Genomic DNA, 22,326 nt, shown 5'->3' with positions numbered 1-22,326 from the left:
AGCTATAGACAGACATTTTTGGGGAAAAGTGTCAACAAGTCTATTATAGCCTTTTTCCTAACAAGTGCTTTTAATTGTATTTCGTGTGACTATTCCTATGTCTGTAACCTGCTAAGTCTATTCATCTAGGCAAAAAATAATGTTTATTAAAATGTATGCAAAAAATACAACCTAAATAGTGCATTAAAACAAATCAGTAAGATAATGTAAAAGAAAGGTGGCTATATAATGTATCTTTAAACAGTAAATTAACTGTAAAATACTGTGAAATTAATAAAAAAAACAGTTCAAACTGTATTTTTCATTAACAGTACAAAGCTGTAAATTTCAGCGACAGTATAATAATGTTAATTTTACAGTAATAAAAATGCAACCCTGCTGCCATCAGTTCTTTACTGTTATTTTACTGGGGAATTCTTAACAGTGTGGAGAGATGTTGTACAGTTTGATGGCTCGGGGTGACAAAGGATTTCCTGAGTCTGTCTGTGGAGCACTTGGATGGTTGGGGAGCGACTGAGGTAAGGATGGATGGAGGGTGAATGGTGAAGGGGATGGTGGAAAAAGGGAAAAGATGCAGGATGGATGAGGTGGTGGAGGAAAAAAAAAAGAGGCTAGTATCCCTTTAACGTCTTCTGACGTCATGCTGATGCAGATCAGGATGGGAGAGGAGGAGAGGAGGAGAGGAGAGAGGGATGCCTAGAAAAAAAAAATGAAACTCCTCAGCACTAATTTTTCCACATCTCTGCAGGAGAAGATGGAGACCTGCAGCTCTGCGCGGATTAATACCTATTTAGAGTGAGCGTGTGTGTTGTCATCTCGACACAAACAGGAGGTACATCTTTTTTATTTTTTTATTCTAGTAGAAAAAAGGACCATATTGAGGTCAGAGGAAAGCGTTGCCAAGGCGACCAGCTTGCATAGGGAGGGAGGACACTGCGGCGCGCGTCACACGCCGGGAGCGCGCGTTGCGAGCGTGCACGTGCGCGCGACAGTTTAGCCGAGGCGTGCACATCACAGCAGCAGCAAGCAGCAAGCAGCAGCAGCATCCTTTTTTCTTTTCCCAACACGAGACTATACCGTGCAGTCTGTGCCCGCCACTGTTACCGAGCCTGAAGCTTGCACCACCACTTGGACTTGGTGTTCTGTGGTGTCTGAGGCTCTTCTGGAGGGGATTTATTGAGGATTTATCGACGAAAACGCCAGAAAAACGCTCAAAAACTGATGCTACCGCCGGTCAGCACATGCAGGTGACACTTCTTTCCTCCTCCAGGGCTGTCAGATCTGTTTTAAAGCCTGCAGACAACACTAGTTATTTGCGGGGTTATTTATTTTTTTTGTTAAGGCCTCGATAAAAAAAACAGACATTCTTCCTTCAGCAGAGAAATTAATTAATATATTACTGGAGAAAGACGAGGATGGAGAATCATCCTCCAACGTTATCCTGCTGCTGGATGTGCTGTGTGATGCAGTAGAGCAGCTTGGTTTTCTGTCTCCAGTCATGAAGTCTCACCTGGATTGAAGGAGATACAGTGCTGTTGTTGTTGGATGGGGGGGATGCATTTTTGAAGGTGGTGTTTTTTTTTTTTTTTTTAAGAAATAAGTACTTTTTGCTGGCTTGCTGGAGGACGCTTTAGTGGAGAGGACAAGGAGGAGAAATCTCAGGAAAAATCAGTGGGAGTCTGGCATCACACCAGCACCCAGTGGATCACACATTAACAGGTAGGCTGCAGTTTACATGCTCAATGCTCATCTCTACCGAGGACATGGTTCTTACTAAAAGAAATCTGACACTAAAACATGCATTATTTCTCCTAATGTGTATCTAATAAGCATTTTTGATTATGTGTGTGTGTGTCTGTGCTAGAGGGTGTCTTTGATAGGCTGCTAGAGTGGAAAAATGTTAACAAATGTTGGATCAGAATCAGCAAAATGGGGCTAAAATTAGGGATTTCTTATCTTTAACTATCTCTTGTCTTGCATGTCATTTCTAAAATTCTTTTTTGAAAATTAATGTAGATGCATGTGGTCAACAAGCCATTGGAAAAAAATGCATTTGGAGTTGTCCAAATCATGTCTGCAAATGAATGTCTTGATCTTCTATTTGAGCATTTTCTTTTTTTTTGGGGGCCAAAATCTGTTTGATTTTTTGCATGTTGTATTAGTGTCAAAACCTGTTGTGACTGAGAAGCCGTGCTTCATGCAGAGGAGCTGAAGATGCATCCTCCTCTTCACTCTCTGTACCATTAATGAGGACTTCTTGGACTCAGACCTCCTCTTGGTGGAACGAGAGAAACAGAGGCTGCTATTCACCGACGGGCTGAGCTTCATTTCTGTCTTCGTATAACATGCGGAATTTGTAGCTTTATTAATCAAAAGTGTTTTGCACATACTGGTCGTGCATTTCTTTAATTGTGTATTGTCTGCAATAGTAGTGGAGTGGAAGGGGGGAATTTGACATGCAAACCAAGCCTGTGTTGCAGAAAGACGATGCACACACACTCACAAAGGTCCCCCTTCAACAGTTAAATCATCCTTCAACTTCATATCTTCATGGGGTCTTTATACTCAAAAGAGCCAGGAAACGCCATGGCAATGAGAACATATTCCCCCTAAAGGCTCCCCTCCACAGACACACAAATAGATGCACACACACATAGCAGGAAGAATGGGGCGCATTTATATGCTGTGGCGGGTGTTGTGGGGCATTCGGATCGGCAGGGCCTGCAAGATGATAGAATTCAGCAGGGACAAGAAGACCTCTGTTCTTATCTGCGGCGACGAGAAGGCGAAGGCAGCTCCGCTCGGCTTCTCTCCTTTGGTTTTAGGCAGCTAGTCTGCCCTATATAGCAGATAGGGACATCTCCTCTGTGGGGAGAAAGCATTTTAATGGAGGCGGAGGGAGAGGGGGGGAAATGTGCGACTGTCCTTGTGCTAAATAGATGTTGTCACAGAGGAGTTGTTATTTATCTCGGTGGCGGCTGGCTGGAAACTTTGAAGACCCGTGGAGATATTTAAGGGGGATAAAGGTGACACGCTAATGCATTGTGTAGAGGGATTGCAGGCATTTGTGTGTGAGAGAGAAATATGTACACAGAATGGGAGAAAGGTGGTGGTGGGGGGGGATTGTAGGGCATTTCTGCAGCAGTGCATTTTGGGTCTGATTTACAATACAAAAACACAAAGACCAGGTGGCCTCGTCAAGGAGGCCTGCACACTTTTTATGCGTGTGAGCGTCCTCTGCATTTCATTTTTTTCTGTGTCCCAAAGCAAATGCATGCAAGAAAGACCCCTGAAAAACATTGCTCAACGCCTTCCATCGTGGGCAAGGTGCAGCAAAGCTGGAGGCAGATGGGGCTGAAGCGTTTCAAAGCGCGTTGCCGGGTAGATTGATGGCTCCTAGCGCGGGTCGCTAAGCAGTCAACAGATGCAGGCTAGCGTTGTGACAGGGTGGGTTGAAATAGCCATCACAATCACAATCACACTTTCACAGCCCCCTTTTTTTTTTTTTAAAAGCCCCGTCCGTTCACTTCTAATTTTATCCCTCCACTATTTATTTTTTACTGTAGATAGCAGCGACAGCAGGTCCCCCAGTGCGTCAGGATGTTGTTTTCTGACTGTGGCGGTGACAGCAGTTGCTTCTAATTTTAGATGAGAGATGTCATCTGTGTAAAAAATCTTCAGCGTGATGGCAGCTGACACGTTGACTGGAGACTCGTCTGATGAACGCCGGTGAAATTAAATGTTTGTTTAGCGAATGAATTAGTAAGAAAATTAGCGCCATTGTTCACATCTCCCTTCTGTTACTACGAGAAAACCGTTGAGGAAGGGAAACTATGTGTGTCAGTCATCGCTTTGAAGGTGCAGAAATGTATTTTCAGGACTCACTGCCGGCATAATTTTATTTCCCCAACTGCGAGTCTTCTACTTTTTAGCTAATAAGGTTCCGATGTGACAAACTGTACAGTTAGTGGTTGTGTGATTGATGGAGTATTGAATAATTGTGGGCACCTATTTGCACATTTGAAGGATTTGTTTAGAAAAGGTGACTGAGAGCAGTGTGTTTGACAGACACTTAATGAACACCTAATTAATGAAAGTACAGAATTATATCTCCGTAGGACTACTTGAGCTGTGTCAATATTTTGGCAGATTTTATGACTACCACACTCCACCACCAAAACCCTGTTTTCCCTGCTTCTGTAGTACAAAATAAAGCTGATTAAATGGAATAGCTCTACAATGGTTGCCCTTTTTTTTTTATAAAGCAAGCCTTGGTAATTGACAACAAGCTGTTCACAATGGGAATATGCCTCTCCTTCTCCCTTGAGCACCAGCCTCCCCATGTAATCACCCATGTGTTTGTTGTCATGTGTAGAGTAGACTACCAATCTCCACCCACTGAATGAATTTCGACTTTTTGCACTACCTCCCTCCTCCGCCAAAGACGGTACGCTTTTGTAAGACCGCATATACGCTCCGCACGACTCCTTTATCGCCTTTATTCCCCCGTCCGTGTATTAATTTGTTTCTCTTCTCCATCCATTTGTGGCCGACTCATTCATTTGGTTCAAAGGGAGCACCGGCTGCTTTCTGCGAGGGAGTGTGTGTCGTTGCTATGGCAGCATCTTTTTGGAAGGATAAGCCCCGCAAAGATATTTAAACCTGAAGCTTTTGTTTTATTTTCGTCGACACTCTCATGTGTGCTCCCGCATTTGTCGGTGCATATTAAGGCTGCGAAATTACTAAAAAAAAAAAAACTGACATCACCGTATCGACTGCTGCAATGTCTAAATTGCTGGAGGCTGCATTTTTTCCCCCCTATATGGTAAAGCCCAGTAAACAGTGCTCTCTGGGGCTGTGCAGAATCCTTACATGAAATCGTTACGCCCAAATATTTGATTCCATTCAAAATAAGCAAACCTAAGCATTAGCATATCTTATTTACTCCATTTTTTATAGCTGGGGAAAAAAGCAAAAGCTGGATGTCCAGTTTTTTGTAATATTATGCAGGCCTTGCATGTGCTGAGTTATTGAAAGAGTAAAGGTCTGCACACCAAGTTACACATAGAAACCTTGCACACTGAGTCCGATGCGTTTTAGTATTGTATTTGTTGCGAAAATTTGCGATACAAGACAAAACTGAACTAATTACGTGGGTGCAATGGACAGCGCTAGTCACAAACGGGGCTAATGAATGATTAACATTAGCAAGAAGCTATCGTTTAGCTGCCTAGAGCACAATCACTACTGCCTAATCTTTAATACATCCTTTGTTTTGAGACCATCCCCAGTTTCAAGCTGTTATGCAATCACGTGCCACATCTATCTTTAATTTCCGCATCTCTTATTTCTTTATTGTAAAGTGCTTAGTGCTGGGAGAACATCAGACGCTCTCTGTCCATACTGAATAGGTTAAATATGCACTTCTGTTACGCCATGCAAACAAACCACATACATATCAGCAGTGTGCTCCATATCAGAATGGAGACGTTACCGGATGTAACCACTTAAAAGACGGGTTAGTGTTAACTTAATAAAGACTAAATGTGGATGTTTCACTCACCAGTTGTTTGTCCCTGCTCAGCCTGCTATATAGTGTAACATTAGTTCATTGTGTATTCCATAATACTGAACAAAATAATCCAAACAGGTAGAAGAAGTAAGCTGTATGAGGAGCACAGGATGCTTTTCCGACTCTCGGTCCTTGCGTTTGAATGCACCTGAACTGTAGGCCTACTCTCAATTTTTTTTTATATTGAGCTAGATCAAAAACGCTTCGCACATAACTGCGAACGTCAATGCTTGTTCTCAAAGTGGTAATAATCCAGTTAATATCCTCATCTACATCCATGTCAATTCACCAGGTTTTCTCCCGCTGTCGGCGGCCCTGACGGCTCATTTTATCTAGACTAATCAGCCGTTCCTTGTCCGTGTTGCAGCGCTCTCAACGCGAGTCACAGAAAAAATAGGAACAGGGCGTCCAACAAAAGTTCAAAACGTCTCGCTGCTTGCTCGTTTCGCATCCAGTTAGGACACGGTGTGAGGGGTTAAACAACTAAATCTTTGGCCTTTTGACGGATGCGGAAAAACGCAGAAATCAAACCCGTTCTGAAAACTTCAATAGCAGATGAAAGTTGATATTGAATGTGATCGCCACAACGTGAGGTCGTATTTATCTTTAAACGTGTGGACGAAAAATACGGACATGGTGCGCAAAGGCCTTAAAGATAAAAGATGATATGCTATTGTTGAGGATTGTTCTCTGAGGGGAGGACCTCCATCTTCCCGGCTTCATCCTGTCTGTTTTGTTGCCATTCTATTAGAGTGCTGGTCTCCCACAGTCCCTCCACAGTGGCCCATCTCTCCTTTGTCTGAGCCTGTTGAATGAGATCTTTGCTCTCTGGGGTGCAAGATGGAGACGAGGGGTTGAAGCCATTACTTGACTCAGCTCCATCCTTCCTCTCTCTTCCTCTCTGCCTCAGTCTTCTTCTTTTTCTTTACATTGCAGAGTATTTTTCTGCTATTTTGCTTTTCCCCCTCGTATTGTTTCTCACGTCTTTCCCTCACTTCCTATGCCTCCTCCAATTGTCTCCAAATCGTCAGTCAACCTGAGGCGAACAGCGCCGTGGTGTCCCCTGTGGGCTCATTAAGGTTAGATCAAGGTCGAACGCTCTCTGATACATTTTGATCGGGGAAAAAAAAACCTGATGTTTGCTCCCCGAGTCTCCGGCCAAACCTTCGCATCGCCACTCCTCCCACGTCCCGCTAGAACCACGCTGACCACCGGCTAAGATCAATGAACATTTACTCCTCTTCTCTTCAAAGAAATAAAAGCCAAAGGAAAGACGGAGAAAGTGAGAAACCACCCAGAACAGCCATCGGCGAGCTCTGAACTGCTTGCTCCTCTCTCAAGTTGGACAGCGCAGCTCTACATTCCCTCTGACAATAAAAAACCTGAAAAGATTAAAACCACCGTTGAGTGATTTTTTTTGAACAAATAATTCCCTTCATAATAGAGGTACAATGGGATTTCATGCTCCTGTGTTGCAGAGTCAGGCCCTGAATAGAGAGTGTGATACAGATTTGATGGAATCAACAGCACTGGAGTCAGCAACAGCCGGGATTAAATACATCCTGCTTCCCGGCCAATCAGATTGACTGACAGTCGGAATCCATGTCGCTCCGAGCAGTGCAGCTGATCCCTCTGGCAAACTGAGGCGCATTTCTCTGGCGCGTCCATGGGAATTCTACCTGTGCTCTTTGTTTTTGCCCTTAATACCCCTCTGCAATCCTTTTCATAGTCCAGGGATTTGACACACAAATCTCACCGCAACATAATTTTGGAGATTAATGTGTTCATGAAATATCCTTTTTCCTCCCCGTGTTATTCACACACAGCACTGCAGCGCATCTTTGTCTCGCAAGCACACGTTACATTTCGCCATCGTTGAAGACGCGGAGAAATTGAGTGAGTTATGGTATTGACGGCATCTCAAGGTCAGGAGTGGCCACATCCTGGCGAGCACTCCGTAGTAAACCCTCAGCATCGCAAACAAGCTGCGGGTCAGCAGGTCTGGAGACAGGCAGGGAGGCAGGGGCCGCCATACCTGCCCTCTTACCCCAGACACATACAGAGAGAGGAAGAGGAGGAGGAGGAGGAGAGTGTGCTCTGAAAGTCAAGTGGGCGCGGATGTCACAAGAAATTGAAAGGAGCGGAGGTAGCAAGCTGAAGAGCAAACAAGGAGGGTGTTTCAGGAAAGCAAGCTGTGAAGGAGCATACTGTACAACAGGGAGAGAGAGAGAGAGAGAGAGAGGGATGCCACAACATTACAACACCATCATCTCTATTCTGCACTCTTAACATCTGCTATATGCTACCTCTTCCCCTGCTGTTGCACACACATTAGTATGGGCTGACACACCAGCACACGTATTAGTATGAGCTGTCAGCCGAAACCCTAACAACTAGCTAGAGAAAGACCAGTTGAATGGCAATGCTGGCAAAGGAAGCAGCAGCAGCAGCAGCAGCAGCAGCAGCAGCAGCAGCAGTGGCTGTGTTGGCCAACACGCTGGAGTGTTATCACCGAGGCTGCACTGTATAATGATGAGGGTTGTTATAAAACATACATTCCCTCTTGTGCTGGTGTGTGCCGGTGCTTCAGTCAGACATAATGAGCCTCCGTTGAGGCATAGCCCAGTGGCTGTCCCGTAGTGCGAGCCCGGCCTTTATCCGTTTGATGTCCATCTGTTTCCATAAGTGACGGTGGGCTGCGGTGGGTTCGAGGCACGACCGGAGCTGCCGCCTAATGGCTAACACTTGAGGATTCAGAGATACCAGTCGCTGCTGACGATCTCCCAGGGGTTACTGCTGCTGTTCGGAGTGCTGCCCTCAGGAGCTCTGGGCGAGCTCTTTTCAGCACTACCTCCTCTACTGCTATGACATTTATCGTTAAGGAGTGGATGTGTTGGGTGCATGCATGCGTGTACGGTTGCAAGCCACCTCTTCGACCTAAGAACTGAGCCCCGACCCCTCCACCTCTAAACAAATGGAGCGTTTCAAGCACTTCCGTCTGGCTCCGGTTGATGCATTGTTAGGCTGCCGGGGTTTAGCTGTCGTGATGGCGGACGCTAATGAAAAGAATAAGCCTACATAGTGAATTAGGATGTCTCCTCCTTGACAGGCCCTTCCTAGTTCCTGGATGTATTTGTGTGTGCGTGTGTGTGTGTTTGTGTGTGTGTTTGTGTGTGTGTGTGTATGTGCTGGTTAGGGACGAAAGCAGAGGCGCGACAGTGATGAATGAGCGCCAGAATGGCAGTGTTACACTTTCGCGCTCGATGATGCCAAGAAGGCAATGATCGTCGCCGTTATTGTCACAATCAGCAAAGAAAACACTAACCCTCGGGATGAACAGAACAGGGACACACATGTGCACACAAACACACACACACACAACAGTGAAAGGTTCTGCCTTTGTGCTCACACTAAAGAGCAGACGCCTCAAAACCTTTGGCACGCCTTTCTCCTTTTGATTTGTTTTAACTAAAGGCACTTTTCTTTTTTGTTTTCTCTCTCCATATTTAAGGATGCGGCATGTGTATCCGCCATCCTTCATAGAAAACAATGCGTGTTGGTTAAATCATTCATCTGCGGCTCTTCACACTGTCTCTCAAGGCTAAGGCAATTCTTCTGCTGACAAATGGTAGCAGGAAAGAGGGGCTAAATTCCAATCTGTGCAGATCACTCCCGGGACAAACGGCCTGCATGAGCAGATTTCCGTGCACTATACTTGCACAGGTAGCAGCTCACAGCACCAGGGACATAAATGTCAGTGTTCTGACTCGTACCGGACTTTATTGAGTGCACTTATCTGCTACCCTCAGGCTACAGTATCTGGGTGAAAATGACTCATCTTCCCCGTTCAGTGCCCTTCACGTGTCCCTTCTGTCTGGGATTTACCAAAGGTGTAAGAAAGAGGGATTTTGTGGTCGCACATTTATAATTTTAGGAGGCAAGAGTGATCACATATTGAAGATTAGAAATGCATGTATAGGAACTATAAAGGTAAAAGGTACAGGAATGTGTAGGTGGAACGTAAAGAGGGGAATGGCTCACCATTAGAGGAAGAACGATAGGGCCTTGTCACCTTAATTAGAAAGGCTAAGGGAGTGTAACCTTGATCACATGCTAGTGCTAACGGATAATGAGTGGCAAGATTGCTTTGCTGGGATATATGTTAACGCACATCGCTTCTAGATGGCAGAATGTGGTCGGTATGGGGGTGTTTCTGCGAAGATGAAGACCTGGGAAGAAAGCAACCAGAGCTCCCCTGGTGCCTACATGAAACAATCTCTTTCCATTTGGGTTTAAACTCCAGAGACTTGGAAATAAGAAGGGGAATAGGAGAAGGGGAGGAGGTTGGAGGGGGGGGGCGGCGATTTAGAAGGCTGCAAGTCAGCAGGATTTTCTGGCCCTGTTTCTTTCACTGCTTCTCTCTGCTTCTCTCTCTCCTTTTATGGGGAATAAACACATTTCAAAGGATGAGCTCTATCCCTCTCACCGGAGAACGTGCTTCACATTCTGGAAAGACTGAACAGCTGCGAGCGCGTGTGTGTTGTGTAAGCACGGTTGTTGCACGTGTGCGCTCGACACGTTTATTCCTCCTTTTTTTTTTTTGACAAGTAAATATCGCAATTGATTTTCCAAAAGGTCTCTGAAAGACTGCCCCAATGGATTGCGTTCTTGACATCTTATTTTGGTCGACTTTGACAAATCTGAAGAGGTGGAGTAGTATTGATTCAAGTAGGTGAGCCGATAGCTCATGATCATCACTAACTAGAAAGTCCCATCAGAGAATTATTGGACGGTCCCAGTCAATTTAGTTAAGCACACGAGGGAATTTAACTCCCACAATTGGCTCCACATCCTACCCAAAATCCGTCTACCTCTCTTGCGATTCCCCTCCTAACCTCCGCCCATTTGTCCTTCCATCCATCCCCCTTCTTTGGCCACTCGGGCCAGCCTCTCCGTTTTCTCCTCTCCACTTAATTAACCCATTGATCAGGATGCTCATAAATTAGCCCTCTGAAGAGGCCCTCATAGAGCACTCTCCTCATTCGCTCACACCCCTCACCCAGAGCCATTCTTTCATTGGTCACACTGTTCCCAAACGAGGTCCCTGGGCCACCCTAAGCCTTAGTGGTGTCGTCATCCGAAGCCAAACGTATTTTTCAAAATTTCAGTCGATTCAGCTGCTCGTAGATTTACAACGGGGCAGCGAGAGCCGGAGAGCGTGGAAAGAGGAATTAAGGCAAGTAGGGAGCAGGGAGTTGGAGGTCAATGCTGCTCTTGTACAACCCCTCAATTCATTAGACTCACATAGCTCAACCTTTTCATGGCACCCCCCTTGTGTCTGTAAATGTTTTCCCCCTTCCTTCCGTCTCTCTCTCTTTGCTCTCCGTCTGACCTGTTCTCCAGAGCAGGGTGCTGGGTGACTGCTCGGAGATTTGCCCAATTAGGAGGATCTCAGAGATCATTATGGAGGGAGGCCATTATAACAACCCCACTCCTCAACATCCTCTTGCCCATTTCTTCCATTTCTGTCCTGCCTCTTGACTGTTTTTCCTGTTTACACCGCTTGTAACCCCTCAACAAATTCCGCCATTGTTCCTTTTTTCCATTTAGCCCCCTCACCTCCTCTTCCATGTTTCTCTCCTGACAGACATCCTTTCAGCAGCTTGTGCTCCACTCCCTCTGCACTTAAATCCCCTTCACCCTTACCCTCCCTAATGTCTGTAATGTTTTATCCGTGCTCCATGGTGCATCACACCCTTTGCACCCTGTCTAGTTCTCATCCTTGCCTAACGGACTGTTTAGGGGTGCTAAATGGATCCGAACCAGAAACATGTGTAATCTATGGTCCAATTCCTGGTGGGTGGATGGTTTGATTTAAAGGCTTGGCTCAGCGGTACATGATTCATTCATATCCCGAGGTCTCCAGCTCGGGCCACAGCCAGAGATTGGAATTCAAACCGGGCCAGAAGCGATGTGCGCGCTTGTGGAAGTCCGTTAAATATAGAACGCTTTGGCAAACTGCAGAGGGGAATGCATATGGAAGAGAAATATTTTCTGTTAAGAGTGTAGCGACAAGAGCTTTGTCACAATAAAGCTCACACGGGTTGGCGCTTGTGTGGCGCAGGGGAAATATACTTAGCCAGCACCATAGTGAGCAGCGTTTGCTCCTGGACTGTGGTGCTTCATCAACACCTTTGGCAGGTACCTATTGGGAGGGAAGCCAGTCAGGGATCATATCTTCGCTGCTCTACTCCACAACTTCCTGTGTGGACTGGGATGGGAACTAGTGTCAGCCTTGGGGCACATTATATGGACATTTTGGGGAAGCTGCTCACTTGCAGGTGAAAAGACTAAAGACTAAAGGCCCTGATGCACCAAGCTGACGGTCGGCCGTTGGACAGTTTGGGGCCGTCAGTGAGAGTCTGTCTGCCTAGTTTTTGAGGTGTGTCCCGCACCGGCTCTAGTCTGCCCATGTCAGAGTTTTTTCGGCTGATTCAGCATGTTGAATCGGTAAGTTTGAGTGCAACGTTTTGGCCAAAGCAAAGGCGATGAGGTGACTCAACAGGCGGCCTTCGTCGCCGCTAGTTCTTTGATGCCGGGTTGGTGTGTCTGTGCCTTAAAAGACGCCATGTGTATGGGACGAGACACGCTAGGCAAACAGAGGGTGTAAAAAGTGACAAGACTCATAAAGATGTTGAGCCTTGAGTGTTTTTGTGGCTTCACTGTTACTATACAACCATTTTGCATTTGTTTGTTGTGTTTGATATTCCTTGTAACCTTGGCAAGTGGTACTTCTGTTCTCTCTGAAAGGATAGCTCTTACAATAGTAATAAAAGCATACTGGAGCTAGTACCATCCCTTGTGGCCTTCTGCAAATAAAAAAGAGGCAAAGACAGTGAAGATTCAAAGCTACAGGATGCCTGCAGGGCTAAGAAGAGCTGAGCATGCCCAGGGGGTGCTGAATGGATTCCTTTCTGCTCATGTGGTAGCCTACGTTTGTTAAGGCTTGAGGGAAACGATTCTGTAGAAGATGTTATTGCCATGTGTGACTTGAGGGATCCAACTCATGGGGTCTGCCATGGGGTTATCTATCTATATATATTCATCTTTTTGTGTGTGTAATGGGAAAACACTTTTTTGTTATTATAGAGGCAGGAGAAAAATGTCAAAAAGTACGTGTTTTCTTTTGGGAATATTATGTGAATGAAGCACAGCAGTGGCTTTTATCACCTGCTGGTAATATTTTGACATTTGACATGAGATTGAGAGCCTGTGGAGGCGAGTCCTCATTGTGTTGAACCTCTGACTTCTGTATGCCTAAGTGACTCTCATGGCTTCACACACATGCAAACATACAAGGACACACACATGCAGGTTTAATAGCCTCGGGGCATATTTCACTATAGCTGTCAGCGCGGCACAAGAGTAAATATGTTTTAGGGAATAATCTGATCTGTCAAGTGCCCTCTCCAGCTCACGAGTCTTTTCTGTACAAGCGTTATAATGCTATTACATTTAGTCTCGTCAAAGCCAGACTTCAAGGTCAGTCACGACAGATAGGGATTTAGAGTCAGAGCTGAGCAGAGAACAAGTTAAACATTGTGGTTTTACGCATTAGAGTAAAATGATTCCCAATGGGTTCTACAAGTCAAGGTCAGTGATAACACTATCACATGGGGCTGGGTGGGGATATTAAACACCAACCACAACTTTATCCGTGGAGTCTACAGAGATTAGCGTACCTGTCAGCATGTTTATATGCATATTATACTGTATAAAGAATCCTATTTACAATTGCTATTTACTAGGATATTGTCACTAAGCTTCATCCTGTTTACATTCAGCCTTTTCATCACCTGTGTAATCTCAGTTTCAATGGAAATACAATATGCAACACCAATGCACAACTCTGCAGACTTACGGATGCTGATTTGAACTCCCATATGAAGCATAAAAGTATAGTTGTATTAGTCTAATGCAGTTTATTTAGTGTATGTCTTGGCACGTTCAATAAATAGTAGTAGCTCCACCAAGAAAACATGGCAGTGTGTTGTGTGAAACACTTCTATTCAGCCTGTAAAGGTAGCACTGTGTTGAAGATGCTCCCAAATCAATTAACCCTTTAAAAACGGACCTCATAAAAGCTAGAGCATTCATTCTTTTGGCAGCAGAAAGCTAAGGCTTCTGTCTTTTGCAAGCGCACAATGTCATTATGTTATGTGTGGAACGTAAATAAACTATCAAAACGCATTTGCACTCAATCTGCTCATAAAAATGAGCAAATCTCAAATATTAAATATGTGCATTGTTCAAATAACTTGTGGAGTGTTAAGAAATATTGAGTTCATGTTTCTGCATTTAGAAAAAACTTTTCTGATCAATATGTTTTTGTTTATTTAGTAACATTTTATGACATGTCCAATTTTGTATTTGCCACAATTTCAATATATTTATCAATTATTATGGTTTATTGTCTTGCATAACCTTTTAGCTTAGGGTTTACAGATTTTAGGGATATGAAGCATTTGAAGATACTCCAAGAAATGACATCACAATAAGCAAATATACGAACGCAGGCACTAGCGGACCATTTCTATTGCAGAGCTGACGGGTTAAATTGTGTCAGAGTACATTTCAACAATTTGATTGTTGGAACAATGTTGTTTATGCATAACTGAGAAAAATCTAAATGAAACGAAAAACATACTGAACCATGACATTGAAAACACCATACACATTGAACCTTTGAACTGTTACACTGCTGGAAGATTCACATAAAGAGCTTATCTCAAATAAGACCTTATTTCAGTCGTGAGCTTTGGAGGAGTACGTTGTGCGAAGACTTCTTGACACATGATTCCTTATAAAACCCCTCCCCTTTCCCCCCTGCTGTACCTTAATCCCCACCATTATCCTCAACCTGGAAGCAGTGAAGTGGTGGTAAATTATGACTTGCAGTCAGTCATCATCATAAAGCTCTGTTCAGCTGACGCCAGCCTCCAAACCCCAGCTGTAAGTACCCAGTATCAAACCAGGGGGTAGGGCTTTTTTTCATTGCAGTCTCATATCTCTGTTAGTCCCCCAACATGTTTGAGAACATCCATCCTCAAAGCGTTTAAAACCGCCAAGTTACAGTAGTATCTATGCGTGTGTTCCTTTTGCTTTGAACGAGTCACTGTATTTAAGCCAAATGGTAGTTTAGGAGTCTCTACCTCCTCCCTGCTGCCAGTGCTCCTTCTGTTGAACAGCGACACACTAAATCGGAACCAACATCCAGTCTATCATGTTATCTCCTACTGATGCATGATGGGTACAGACCCTGGCACAAAGCGGGGAGCATTATTCACTCGGCTGTCTGTGATGGAGTAGCTGCCGCGGTGCGGGACTATTGTCGGCTCTTCGCGTCACATTATGGACAACAAGCAAAGCACCATCCGCATGTAAAGAGCTTCTCTGCGTTGAGAAATATACGAAAGCATCCCGGAGAGATGAATGCAGAGGGAAAGAAAAACCAATAGAGTCTGTAATTTGAACGGGTATAATTTGCATTTGTATTTAAGTGCGGAACAAACAAGTCTGTAACTCTCCTACCACACACACACACTAAGCAAATACTACATCGCTTAAAATTACAACTACAGGCTGTTTTGTGCATAAACCTGCATTTTGTAACGCCATGATCAGCATTTCCACGAGGCTGCCTTTGGGGAGCATGCAAGTCACATTTGACTACACACAGCCGTGCGTGCACAACACATACACACGTAATTGCATCATGCGGTATCATTTGAGAATTTGTGAAAAAGAAATGTACAGTAAATGTATGCAGACACACTAAGCATGCTCACCAACAGTCTGCACACATTAAACTCACTCGAGCGTGAACGAGGCTTTCCTTCACCAAATTAGCACACACTCACACGGATCGTACGCATGCATGATCGCACATGCACACACTGTGACACACGCCAGACACTTACCATAAGCACCGACACCCGTGCATCCACAAATGTGCATACTACACAGATACACAATGTCTTCTAAGTGGTACAGTTGAGCGTCGCATCTGTTTGTCGCTTTGTGGCATAAATGTCACATGAGTGGCTGGCTTGCCGATCTCTTGCACGAGGCACGAGTTCACAGGCATTACGCCTCTGTGTCTTTGTCGTCAAGGAGAATAGTAGTTTTCTTCTGAAAGGTCGCCATAAGTACCCTGCTCTATCAAAACACATACAAATGTGAAAAATGGGATCATACAACCACATAAGTCTGGTTGTTTGTGTGCATCCAGGTTTGTCATCAGTGATGTCATCACTTTAACACCAACAACGACTGAAGATGTCTAAGAAATTGCCAGTTTGGAAGTATTCAAAGTTAATTAAATAAAAAAGACTAACTCATTTAATCCAATGAATCACTTTATTCAAATTGAGGATTTGGTTTGGTGATGACATCTTAAAATAGGACGAAAAATATTTGAAACTTCATTTGAAAAACTTCAATTGCAGATTTGAATGTGAACAGAAATGACATTCGGTACAGCCCTAGTCAGCATCCCGTCTCCTCTCACCTTCCCCAAGTGGTGTTTTTTGACTGAACTTAACCAAACCATAACCATGCAGCAGTTAATGGGTCAGAAAACGCATTGACATCAAACTAAAACTCTCGGCAGCACCAAGAATGGTACAACTATTTTGTCAGAAATGTTGAAAACTCAAACGTTGAGGGTAGAAAGGCTCAAAACATTGAGTACATCTAAGCTGTATGTAGTCCTAGCTTCTCTTTTCATTCATCTTACGCACACACACATATAGTACACACTCACACTTACACACACACACGGGCTCAGGCTCTTCCTAACTTCCCGATCCATTTCTCCTCTTCTTCCTCCTGCTCCTTTCTGTGTGGTCTCCACTTACACTTATGTAAGGCCCAAAGCAGGTGTTGCGGAGAGATTGTGTTTTCCAAGCTATTTCTGGGCACAGGTGGACACGGGCAGTCAAAGCAACACATCAACGCTCCCCAGACGACCCTGCCATTCGGGAGCCCAGATGTTTCAGCTCTGGTAGGAATAAACCTGTGTGTGTGTGTGTGTGTGTGCATACTAGTGTGTGTAGAGGTGCATTAATGTTCCAAGCGCTTCACTTTGACATTGCGGGGAAAAAACGCAAGTGCGAGGCGGCAAAATAATCTGATTGTATCTCCGCACACAATGTCACAAGTACATTTATCTTGCACTTAAAAGACTGTTGTGTGACAGCGGTTTAATAGCCTCAGGCTGGATATCTACTTTTTGCAGTGCGTACATTTCGCCCCATCATGCCACACAACATACATGCTTCTTAACTGCCATGTTGGGAAGATAAACATCCTATATGCTACATGTTTATCTGCAGGTAAATGCTGCGCGGCACTCAGCCGATAAGACGGCGAATGGGATGTGCAGCGCGGCTGACGATCCCGTCAGCATACGTGTGTGTACATTTGGCATGACTGCCGAGTGTGATGCGGCGATTAGAGCGCTATTTCAACGATAAGGTCGGCTTTTAGAGAGTGACACGTTAGCCTGACTGATGCTGCCGCTCTGATGTAAAGGATCATCCCATTACTGAGACCTGGACATTAGCACTCAGTCAAACACCTCGGGGAAACAAGGGTAGAAAACGGAGGGACATGTGATGTATGGAGGGGGAGAGGAAAGATGAGGAGGGGTAGCTGAATAAGGAAGAAATGGAAAGTGAAAGTGATGGAGAAGGGGATGAGAGGGATATAGGAGGGAGGGAGCATAAGAGAGGGTTGAAAGAGCAGGGATGAAGAGTCTGAGCTCTGCTGCATGGATAGAAATAGAAAGGGGCAAGAAGAAACCAGTCATTACGAGGGGGGTAGAAGGGGAAAGCTGGAACACTAGATAAAAGCAGATGATGAAGATTTGATAGTGTGGCTGTGAAAGAGATAGAGAGTGCATTAGGGAACAAAACCATGAATGATGCATCAAAGAAAAGGACTGTTTGAGTTATGGGGCCTGGGAGTGGGGTGGAGGGGTCGCTTGAAAAGAGAATTTTTATAAAAAGGGAAAAGAAAGGCGATTGGCAACAAAAGCGAAAATGGAGGATTACTTTGGACGAAGAAAAGATGGGATGAAGGGGAAATATGTGAGATTAGAGGCAACAGAGAGGAGTTATTCCTGGGCCAGTGTGACAGGAAAAAAAGATGAATAAGGGAGGGATGAATGAAGAAGGTGAAGAGTATATGAGAAGGAGAGCTAGAGGGGGAAATACAAGAAAGTAGAGAATATGGCTACCGAGAGAAAGGCTGATGAAAAGAGAGGACAGGTCATTATTCTGTCAACCTCCTTCCCTTGCGCATTGATCCAGTGGTCTGGCTCATGCACACACACACACACGGGGGCAATATATGTTGAACCTGCATTGATTTGATTGGAGTCCTGTCTGGTCCTGTGTTGGCTCGTTGTTTACGAGTTCTGTGTACAGTACATCACTCTCACACACACATGCACACACACACACACACACATACAGTACGGCGCTGTGGTTTACAGCCTGACTCCAGCGTTGCCCTTGAGTGTGTCCATATTGCAAACACAACCTTCTATCAGCCGTACTGAATCTTTAGATTTAGGGCTCTTATTTTGTAAAACTGACAAATAAAAGACCTTAAGACAAGAGGACTGTCAAACAAACATAAGTTTACTGAGGTTTTATGGGAGGTCACTTTCACAAGCATGGCCTGGCCACTCCTATAAAACTCTTTGTTAACTATATAAAGAAGCTGGTTCGTTGAAATGGGAAATAAAGGCATTGTTACAGTACAGATGTTAAAATGTAGTTTTGGTCACGAGGCAGGTAGTAGTGTGGTTATGTACTGTTAGTACACACCATAGACTGTATAAAATATGAACGTAGTGTCCGTGACGTCACCCATAGGTTTCTGAAGAGGCGTTGTGAACATGGATGTATAGATAGAACTGGATACAGCGTTGGAGGCGTTCTCCCATCCGTTCCTTTGAGAGTTGCTCAGTAGCGCATGAAACCAAAATGGCTCGACTGCCGAGTGATAAAGTATCCGGATCATCCGGCGATCTTCCGCATCAATTGGGCCCATAGAGCAGGCGCAGTAGTGTTTCCTTTAACTCCTCCTTCCTACCCTCTGTCCAGCCTCGGTCTGGGTCTTATTCACATGAATGGAGGAAGGGAAATAACTCTGGATTTAACTATTAGTGCATTTTACAACTTTTAGGACCTAATGATTTAAATATAGAGCTACATAAATCTTTCCCAATGTAAGTCTATGGGAAAAAGTATTTTTGGTTCCCAATGGCATCACGTGATGGACACGGAAGTTGTAGTACCGCCGGTGGCCACTATGAAAATTTGCATTAAAGCCCGGTTGTCCTGGGGGCTTGGTTGTGAAGCTCAAAGTGGGCGGCTCCGTCCGTCGCCATCTAGGCAGTGACGACACAGCCTAACTACCGGCTAATCCAAAAAATGGGCAAAGAGGTGAATCGTCGGTCCAGGTGATGCAGCAGAGCGCACCAACCCGTTCTCACTCCCAACTCGTCAACTGCCGCCGTTTGGTAAGTCTCTCTCGGCATCAGAAACCGACGCACGGTAGCACCCTTTAGCAACAGTATGTGACGAACCAGGCTTTCAACTAACTCCAGTGTAAACCCACCCGCGGCGTTATTCAACGATCGGAGCAAGTGTGAGAGTCCGTTCAGGGCGGGCAGGAGGGCTGGTGGATGGATCAAACAAACACAAGACTTTCAACCATGACTCCGGTGTTCGTGTCCCATGTGAAACTAAAAGTAACGTTGACTTATTTTGTCACATCGGTCTTTAGTCACGTGAGTCGTCAGTCCCTATAAACTGCACAGCTTGCAACAGTGAGTGAATGCAATAACACAAACTGATAAGGGATGTAATAACATATATTTCTCTGATGATATCTTTAGAAATTAAAAGTAGTAGAAGCCGCCACCCAAACACGAGTGGGAGTTCGGCGAGTTGAGCAGTCGGAGAGCACAGAGACAATTCCCGTTAAATACTAAATGGCGGTGAGTCATTCATTACATTGTATTCAGGGTAGAGGCAATCAACACCAAAGAAGCTGTGATTAGATATATTCACACTCAAATAGATTTTATCATTATACTCAGTGTGACTCTGATCATCAGGCTTTCATGTTACTTTGAGGCACCTTGAGCTTTAGATCCAGATAGTGCATTTAGAGTTCAATTGTTAAATGAACAGTGAAACATTCTGCTCCTTTTTCTGAAGACGTCTGAAGCAATACTTGTGAATGTGAACACTCTAAGCTACTATTAAAGCCACGGGAACTTCAGTCTGATCTGTGGCATCATTACGCTATATACCATTATTCTTCTCCAGCTTATTTATAGAAAATAGATGATACACTTGCTCCCTCCATAGGTGATAAAAGATCTGATCTGGAGAGTTATTAGAGCTGTAGAGTTATACCACATAACATCTCACCTCTGTCTCTCGTGGGCAGTAGTTAAAGTTGTTAATATATATGGCAAGTCTGAACTTCTCTTCTCACAACTCTGCTATTTTAAATAGGGAGCCCAACATTGTGTTGGATTAAGGCGCCATTCTTACAGCACATTGCTTTTAGACTTTCTTTGAATGGCAGATGATGAAATGATTAATATGTCTTACTAGGGCTGGGACGATACACCTTTCTCCCGATTCAATACTATCACCATACTTGGATGCCGATTCGTTATGTATTGCGATTTGACTCAACATTAGTGGTATTTATTATCCAATCAGTCTTAGCATGCAGCTTTAGCGGTGATGTCTAGCGGTGCTTTTTCCTGGCAATGTGTGAAACCCAAAGTGTTTCCATACTTTACTGGATGTGTACAGACAATACAATAATGCACCTGGATTGACAAATTCAGAGCTTTTCAAGAAACAGAAATTGTTTTACAGGGCAAAAACAAGGTTACACAATCAGACATGACAAAAAAATACATTATTAAAATTGTACAATAATCAACTGTTCTGTCGTTATATATCAAAATATCAAGGTATACATTTAACCATACTATTTGATGCTATATAGTAGATGTACTTAATAACCTAATGACTAAATGTACAGCACAGTAAGCCGTAACATGCAGGTCTGCTGTGCCAGGACATGATGCATCCTGTCAGGTCAAAGGGTGATGGATGACAGAGAGAACATGTGGCAGATGTCAGCCTCGTGTAATACTGCACATACAGTAAAAGTATATGGTGCGGCTCCAACATGAACACACGTGTCATCTGTTAGTACAACAACTGCCTCGGAGGACGCTGTTGTCTGCCCTCTATCCGCCTGTCCTGACTTTCTGGAAACACGACAGAGCTTAATTTGTTCCTAAATGATCCCTCCCAGCCGGAGCACATCAGCCAGTTGAGAATTTGTCATTTTTCGCCCAACAGAGGCAGCGAGAGGGAAATGCCGGGCCAGTCGATAGGGAGCTGATGATGCTGGGAAGCCGTCGGCCAATAGGGTTTGAGGCAATAATTACACTCATTGCTTGTGCCAATCAGCTATCCAAGGGACCACATAGTGGGCCGTCTCCAGGGGGCTGCTGGGAACGAAACAATCGTATTGTGCCAGGTTGAGATTGACTGCAGATTATTGAGGAAGTGAAAGAGTGGCGTGTGAGGGAGAGATGAGTCACACACTGTCTGAACACAAAGCACTATCCCTACTAGCAACAACTGTTTATTAAATATTAGTACGCACATGCCCATTTCAACACCCTATACTCAACCAATTCTGTCCAATAATATTGGGCCCTCTTTAAACGATCTATATTGCATGCTCTAAAGTGCATGGTACGAGTGCATTTAGGGTGTGACCAACTCACTTTTGCTTGTTAAACAGGGCATGATCTGGGCATGAAGTAAGGGGGGCAAAGGGGTTGTATTTAGTCTCTTAATTAATCGTAGATGTGTTTTGAGTGTCATCTCCCACTCCCTTTAAAAGCCGGGTGCATTGCTAGTTAAATGGCGGATTCTCCAAATTGGAGAAGCGAGCGGTTTTCTGCAGTGAAAATGTTGTTTTTGAAAGGCTAAACGGCAACAAATACGGATTGAAGCAGACTATTACATTAGATAAAAAACATGAATTTTGGAAATTATTACAGCTATCTTTTTTCCAATACATTTTGACTTTTGGACTTTACAACGCTTTGGAGTTTCTGGTCTGGAAATGTTTTGATTACACAAGTCGGAAAAAGTCCTACGCAGCCATCACTGAAATCTAATTCTACAAATAGCGTAATACTACTACTACTACTACTAATAATAATACTAGTGTTGCCTAATCTTATCTTATCTTTAAGCAGAATGAATAGACATGCAAAAAAAAGAAGAAGCTGTGCAGCATTCAAATGTTGATTTAGAATTCAAATGTCAACGTTATGAATGAAGCTTCAAACTATTCATTGCAGCTTTAGAATCATCTTATATGGATGAGTTTCATATTCTATTTACTGATTTATTTATTTTATCTATTTACTATTTGTCGCTGTCCATTGACGAGGGGGTGCTGAATCAGGAGGCTACACTATTTACAGGTTTGATGAGTAAGGAAGACGCTGACATGTCTGTGTGCCCTGTCCACACAAGGCGTAAAAAACAGCACTCGTAGACTCTTTATGACACATTTTGTTAGAAAAAAAAACTGTGTGGGAGCAGATTTTGTGTTTTCCTTTA

The 22,326-nt window shown here is 44.2% G+C and overlaps 1 protein-coding gene across 4 annotated transcripts in view; it reads left to right on the top strand.

Moving 5' to 3' along the window:
* The first annotated feature begins 664 nt into the window (after positions 1-664).
* nlgn2a (neuroligin 2a) overlaps positions 665-22,326 on the top strand; it is a 209,626-nt gene continuing 187,964 nt past the window's right edge. For 3 of the 4 annotated variants that reach the window (XR_012592404.1, XM_074623510.1, XM_074623508.1), the window contains exon 1: positions 665-1,719. The gene's annotated coding sequence lies outside the window, so the exon portion shown is untranslated. The remainder of the gene's footprint in view (positions 1,720-22,326) is intronic. The other variant, XM_074623509.1, reaches the window with a different exon arrangement.

This window comes from Sebastes fasciatus, chromosome 22 (assembly GCF_043250625.1).
Source record: "Sebastes fasciatus isolate fSebFas1 chromosome 22, fSebFas1.pri, whole genome shotgun sequence".
Lineage (NCBI taxonomy): Eukaryota > Metazoa > Chordata > Actinopteri > Perciformes > Sebastidae > Sebastes > Sebastes fasciatus.
Note: the sequence above shows the minus strand (reverse complement) of the source record. Positions and strands in the feature narration are given on the sequence as shown.